This window comes from Pteropus vampyrus, unplaced genomic scaffold (genome assembly GCF_000151845.1).
Source record: "Pteropus vampyrus isolate Shadow unplaced genomic scaffold, Pvam_2.0 Scaffold153, whole genome shotgun sequence".
Lineage (NCBI taxonomy): Eukaryota > Metazoa > Chordata > Mammalia > Chiroptera > Pteropodidae > Pteropus > Pteropus vampyrus.
In genome coordinates this window covers 490,718-498,500 of record NW_011888934.1, presented here as the reverse complement: position 1 = coordinate 498,500, position 7,783 = coordinate 490,718, and the positions used below count along the sequence as shown (strand labels likewise).

Here is a 7,783-nt window from a genome sequence, read left to right as displayed (position 1 = left end):
GTTAAATGATTCACATGCCAAGGCAAATTAGTTTGAGATGTGCAAACTCTTCCTTTCCTTTCATGAGCTTCCAAATGAGTTGGTGATTTTTGTTTTTGTTTTTCTTATTTTACTTCTCTTACCTTGGAAACATGATGGCAGTGTTTTCTATTCCAGGTTGAGATTTTCCCCATCTCATTTAAATGCCCTGGGGTAGAAGGGTTATATCAAAGAAACACTGGTCATTTTAAAAGTTATTCATATTCTTTAAACTTCCTTGTATTTTTGACTCAAGATGGTTAAATTACAAATAAACAAAATTTCATATTTTATACAATGAAATCTGAGCTCTTTAGAAATAAAGCTCTAGATATTATGTGACTTTTCTATGTGTCTTAAAAGGCTTATTGTAAACATCTAAGACTTTTTCAATTGTTTTGAGTGGAAATTCCTTCTTGAATATATAACACACATACCATATTTCTTCTTAATAAAATTTAACCTTTCACTGATTATTAGAAGTTGTTATCCTCTTACATCCTTTTAACACTCCCAGCTACCATTTTGTCCTCCTCCCCTGTTTAAGTGAGATCAATTTCAATTGAGGCCCTTCTTTCATGTTCTGCATATCCATAGCCATAATATCTCTTTTAGCCAAGTTGTTCAGGAAGAGATGGTTTTACTATTTGGAAAGATCTGGACAGTGATGACATTCCCCAGCTTAAGATTCTTCATTAATTTCACATAATAGTTAGAAGATTAGCCAAACTCCTTTCTATGACCTAGAGAGCCTTGTATAATCTAGCCCCCATCTTTTCTCCGACCAGTTAACTCCTCATCCACTGTGGTTCACACACTGCTTTTCTCTGTTCTTCCAAAGAGCAAATTTGTCTCAGGTTCTTTGCACTTACCATCATCACTTCCTAAAAGATTCTTCCCTCATTTTTTTTTCTTTTTTCTTTTTTAACACCTACAGCACCTGGTATTCCTAGGTGCTCTCTTATCCAAGTACTAACCAGGCCCAATCCTGCTTAGCTTCCGAGATCGGATGAGATCGGGCACGTTCAGGGTAGCATGGCCATAGACTCTACCCTCATTTTTATCTCATTGCCTCCTTCACCCTATTTAGGTCTAAGGCCAAATGTCACTTCTTCAGGAAAGCCATCACTATCACCCACATCAAGTAGGCTGTTCTTGCTTTATTTTCATCCCAGAAGTTAAACCACTGTTGGAATGTTTTAATTTGTTTTCTTATTTATTAGTTTTTATCGATATTCATTCTCTGTTGGGTCTGTTATGATCCATGTAAGTCTTTATCTGTCTTGTTCACTGCTATATCACAGTTTCCAGAACAGCTCCCAACACATAGAAGGTTCTCAATAAATAATGTTGATAAAATAAATCCTGGTTCATCTCCACACCTACTTAAAGCTCATCTTTATCATGGGGATTTCTGGCTGCTTTATTACACATTGGGTAGTATAGTCTGAATTATCAATTACAATGATACCCTCAGATCACTGTCAAAACAGTAGGAAACAGATAGTGTCATTCGATCCAATTTTGGAAAGAGGCAAAAGAGCTGAGAGAATGTTAAGGACACAGTCTAATTTCTTGGATAGTTCTTTTAAAACTTTTCCAACAAGATATAACTAATAGTTTAAAATAGTGAATCATAATACAGGGGGATCTAAACAAAAGTATAAAGTGGCCCGCAAGGACAATATGTGTTTGAAGTCTCATAATTTATTTTTAAAATCCAGGTGAATTTTATATTCTAATCCATTATATATCTTGGCTTGATTTAATATAAAAGAAATTTCCCCTGAAATTATTGAAAAAAAAAATCATACTCAAAGAAAATGTGTCCTTGTTTACCCTGGAAAACCACCAAGAATCCCCAAGTACATATGATCCAAGCTGATCATCATCTAGAAATGATTCTGGAGGATCTTTGAAGAGAACACAGCCCCTACCCTCCTCTTGCTGCCTCACCCACTTGCTCCTATCTTCATCTCAAGGAGGAAAAACTCTGGAAGACACCTAAGTGAACTGGGAGTCCCAAGGAGTGTCAAGTTTTGAGAAGGAAAAAATGCTAAAAGTTTTATCTTTCTGCATCACTATCTTTTTAGACATTTCTTCTAAATCATTTCTCTGCTCCCTTTCTTTCCATGTGTTTGGTGAGGTAAGAGGTACAAAGTCCTCTCACTCCCAAGAGAAAGAACCTTAGAGTGACCATATAACTAAGTTTTCTCAGGACCATCCTGGTTATGACTGTTGTCCTGTCAATATTAATAGTGCTTCCTTTGCATTTGCACAATATATGGTCACTCTAAGGGACATCTTCCTACTCTTACCCCAACTTAAAAAAAACCAAGCTAAGAAGTCTTAGATAAGATGGTATAAATCCCCTTCCTGTCCTACTTCAAGTCACCAAGGAAAAGGAGTCCTTGTCACTCAAATCAGTTGTCCATTTCATCCTTTAAAGAAATTACGAAAGCATCTGGGGTCCAAATCTTCATTCAGAGCAATGAAGTTTCCTTTGTCTGATATATATCTGTAGTTAGGAATCTATAATCACTATTGATTGCTCATTGAAGATTGGAGGTTCAAGATCCAGGCTATCATGCATATATTCTAATAATAATATTTATAAGAAGAAGACAGAAAAAGCAGCCAGGATGGTAAGGATGATTTGAGTTAATTAGTAAAAGTATTTTAAAATAAAATAAAATGCGATGGATGGAAAATCATCAGTCAGAGATACCACATGAATTTGAATAATCAGCCATTTCAATAAAGTAGGATTTGAAGGCAAAAGCCATTATCCCACGAATGTACCAAAAAGCAGATTGCTGAGATAGTAATTATGGTGGCTACTGTGGGAAGCATACTAGATCAATGATCCCAGATATGGCCCTCTGAAATCCATCATCGCATTTGTTCTGAAGCCATGCTTTCTGTGGCTGCTCCCAGCCATGACTGAGGATAGCAGGCCTACTAACTGTGGGCCTAGAAGATGCAGGATTCCTCTGATGGGCAACTTTCGCTTGAGGGTTCCCGATTAACCTTGCCAAAACTTTCTCAGAATTGAAATTTTAAGGACTTTCTTCCTTGCTTTCTTTCCCTCTCTCCTCCACCAAGATCAGCCCTGCTTAGTGGCCTGAGGGCCCTCCCAGCCTCTTCCAGCTCCCTCTCCATTTTCTCCCTCAAGGGTTTTCTCAACAAATCTCATGCATATCTAATCCCATTTCAGCATTTGCTTCTCAGAGAACATGAACTAACACAGTAATCCAAGTAGGGATCTATTTGAGGGATGAGAAGAATTACATTACTTAATACACTTAGGATAATTTGATTCAAGATGAGGAAAAAGATTAATGGGTGATTATAAAAGAAAAAGTTTGACCAGATTTATGAGGGAATTTTCTAAGAATAGGTAGGTAGTGACAGAAGTAGTTGTGATTGTGGGGATGGAGTTGAGAATAATCAGGACCTAAAGTTATTCATTTGTATATCTAATGCTTCATTAGGTCCAAAGTCCAATTAGAGAATCTGAAACTATTCCATTGTTTTTAGCAACATGGGTAGTTGAGTTGATATATGTGAGCTAGACTTTTAAGAGGACTATATATTTTTATTTGGACTCTACAGTCCTTTCAAGAGGACTCTATAAATTTTTTTTTTGTTTTGGGGTATCCTGCAGAGTTTAGGTTTGTTATTTTAATGTTTTGCATAATTAGAAGTATATCAGAAGGTTAATTATTTACATCAGATATCAAAATTTTTTAGCCTATATCAATGCATTTACTATAAAAGCAAAATTTTACATTTTTATATTCCTTTAAAGTCTCCAAGTGTGTAAAACTTTATATACTCAATGAAATATAGCAATATTTATAAAACTGAATTGAAAATTGTTTGGCATACACTATTATGTTTCAAACTAACATGGACCTTGTGAGGAAAGAAAAGTAAGTAACATAAAAACTCTTGTACCAAAGATGAAACTGAGTCTCATGGGAGCTAAATAGCTAATATATCATAATGTCCAACCCAGAACCAGGCTGTAGTAGGCAGAATTTCTAGGAATAACTCCTAAGATTCCACACCTTAATTCCTGCAATGTCTGAATGCGACAAGATGTCACTGTTCCCATGATTATGCTCTGTTATACATATAGTTAATCTTAAAAAGAAGATTATCCATGCGAACTTAATCCAATAATATGAGCCCTTAAAAGCCTTTCCTTTGGGTGTAGAAGAGAAAAAAAGAAGAAGAGAGAGAGGTGGTAGAAGGGAAAGTCAGAGAGATTCAAAGCGTGAGAAGAACTCGATGTACTAATGCTGGCTTGAAGATGGAGGGAGCCATGTGGAAGGTGGGAGAAGGAAATGAATTCTGCCAACAACCAGTGAGCTTAGGAGGAGACCCAAGCTCCAGAAGAGAACTGCAGCCTGAGCTGATACCTAGATTTTGACCTTATCAGACTCTAAGGAGAGAACTAGCTAAGCTATGCCATGCCTAGACTTCTGACCCACAGGAACTGTGGGATAATAAATGGACATTATTTTAAGCCACTATGTTCATAGCGATTTGTTATACAGTAATAGAAAACTAATACATGGGTCTTCTTATTTCATCACATTTTTCACCATACCACCTTTATTCTTCACCAACGCCAATAAAGATAAATACTAACTTGAAAAAGTACTGAGCTTCTAGTTTTGCTAATTTAATTTGGATTAGAATTTTATCTTTTTAAGATAAATTTATTTTAGGTCTGACCTAATTTCCTCTGGTTCTGAGCCTGTGGACTTGAGCATATTTTCAAGAAGGCAGAACTCTCACTTCCTCATACTAATTGTTTATTTGAAAATATTTCAGGAAAGTTATAAATAAAATAATCCAAGAAGAACATACTGTAAGATTAATATTACTGTCATAGTTTGGCAAAGTTTTAAAACTCTTCTTATAAAATACTGAAAATATCATGGGGATTGTTTGAACCAGTATACTGGAGAACTACTCTTTTATCTGTTCATTGTACCTTTTGTAAGCTTTATTCACATTCTTTTGGGAATGCTCATCTCCTAAGTTGTACCAGGTGGCTCTGAGGAAATGTTCATGTTAGTAAAAAACCCTACTCCCCTACCCAGGGAATAGCAAATTAGTCTAGAGATGGACAACATCTCCAGGCGGAGGCAACCAGACCTTCCTCTGGTAATTTTTAACTTTTCAACAGAGAAAATGTAAATTAATTCATCACTAGTGATAGAAGTTGTAGGATATAGAACTCAGGAAGTATTGACAGAAATGTTTCTTGCCATGTAGAAGAAGCTAATCTAGGTAGTCCACCCAGAGAGAGAAACAGAAGCAATAACCAGAGAGAGATCCCTAATAGTGTTTGACTCCTTGTTTCAGTTATTCTGGAAGTCCATCTGCATCCCCATTCTTCTCATGTTTGATTGTTCAGTTCTTCATGGTATTCCAAAAAACAGCATATTTCTCCTTTTACATAAACTAGTTCAAGATGGGTTCAGTCACTTGCAACCAACAGAGATGTGACTCATACAACAGAGAAATTTTATTTCATTTTCCTTGAAAATATTTATCATCGCGTAGTGGGAAAAACTTCTAGCAAAGAAAGTCATCCAAGTGTCTCCAGGACAGTGGTGATTCAGCAGGGCTTCCATTTTGATTCCTTTAATGTCAAAACTCCTGTTTTAACATCAACTGCCACACTCCCTTGGTTGTTTTTGCTCACCACACCAATTACTCCTTGTCAAATTCTTTGCACATACAAAAACTTTTAAGTTATTAATGCTATCTTGATTATAGAAACATAATTTGTCAATGTCACATCATAAACACCTATTGGGCTCTTGTCTCACTTGTCTAGTATATCTACTTTTGAATATTTTTAATTGATACTGAAATTAAATGAGTTTACAAGCGTTACATATTGCTGAAGAGATTTGCCAGGTGAGAATGGAGGTGGAGTGGGGAGATGGAGATGGAGAAAGAGACAGAGAGAAAGGGCCAGGGAGAGATTCCACTGTTTTCCTTTCATTTCTATTCATATTCTTAAGGGAAAAAATGCTATAATGATTTTAATATATATGGATAATATTAAGTCTATGATTTCTTCACTTTGACATCTAATCACTTGTAAGGAAGAAAGAATAGTGACAAGTATAAACTTGTTCTCATATGATTGGTTAATGTTTCACAAATAAAATCATAGTATATGCTTTGGATGGTAAGTAATGAAAAACATTAGTCAGACTGAACTTTGTTGAATCTCTGCTCTTTGGGCAAGTTATTATAAATTCTCAGAGGCCTCTTTCCTAAAATGGGCTCCACAGAGTATTGTGATTAAGGATACAAACTCTGATAACAAACTTTTGGTTTCAGACTTTGGCCTCACCACTCTGACCTTAGAATTTAAACAAGTTGTTTTATAATTCTGGGCCTTGGTTTTCTAGTGCATCTTAAGATAGATAAACAGACAGCAAGTACATAAGTACATATATATACATATATACATATATATATATGTATATATGTATATACACACACACACGCATATGTGTAGAGGTACTTACACACAGCAGACTTGCATAAGATTATTCAAGGCCACATTGTTCATAACAGCAAAATATAAATGAAAACAACCTAAATATCCACTGACAGTAGAATAAATTGTAGAAAAATTATCTAATGGAATATTACTCAGCAACAACAATGAATAAACTACAGCTACACCCATCAAAAATAATAAATCTCAAAATAAAATATTGAGAAACTAGTAATTTCTAAAAGAATTTTTACTGTAAGATTCCATTTATGTCAAGTTCAAAACCAAGTACAACTAAACCATGTGTTATCTAGGAATACATACATAAGATTGCAAAACTAAAAAACAATGTAACAATTTATGCAAAATTTAGAATAGTGGTTATTTCTAGAGGTAAGAAGGACGTGACTGAAGACGGCACACAGGGACATCTAAGGACTGATAAAATTGTATTCCTTAAACTGAGAAGGGCATATAGAGTGTTTCCTTTCTAATTCTTCTACAAACTGTACATATATATTTTATGCACTTATATGTGATAATTAAAAAAACAAAAATAATAATTACAGTAAGTAACTACCACACTTTGAGAGAATTAAATAAGATTATAGATGTTTAGCAACAGTATCTAGCATATAGTAACCTCTCAATAAATGATAAGAGCCATAATGATGATGTTATGACACACAGATATTTATACTCTTAGAAGAAGAAAATACCAAAAAGTATGTCTTCATCTGTTGTGTTCCAAGATGCCTGAAAATCTACATTAGAACCACAATCCTGTTAGAGAATGAAACTTGATGGTTTTCAACCTTCACTCATCCTACCAGAAGAGATTCTTAGATTCTCAGCCATGGGAGAGAATTTTACTTGGTTAAATATCAGGCATCCAGTGGATATCCATACTGATAAATATGAGGTGTTTAGTTCCTGTTATCAGAGAATTAAGCCCAACCTTTAAAGTAAAAAATATGATTAATATCTGCCTCTTAGTAGAGAAAATAAGAAACAACAGATCATGTATTGACTTCAAACTATTCTAACCAGGGTCTATTCTAAGAATAATATAATCATAAAATTAGTAAAGCGCCTTAACCATCATCTCATTTAATTATTTATTAATAAAAAATAAAGCTCAGGGAAGTAAATTGACTTCTCCAACAGTGAGTCAACAGTGAGTTTGTGACAGAGGCAGGACTAGAACACAAGTTAAGATGGAGCTGC

The 7,783-nt window shown here is 34.9% G+C and overlaps 1 pseudogene; it reads right to left on the bottom strand.

Moving 5' to 3' along the window:
* Nucleotides 1–946: 946 nt before the first annotated feature.
* On the bottom strand, nucleotides 947–1,065 carry LOC111745400 (annotated as a pseudogene).
* Between the last annotated feature and the right edge of the window lie 6,718 nt (nucleotides 1,066–7,783).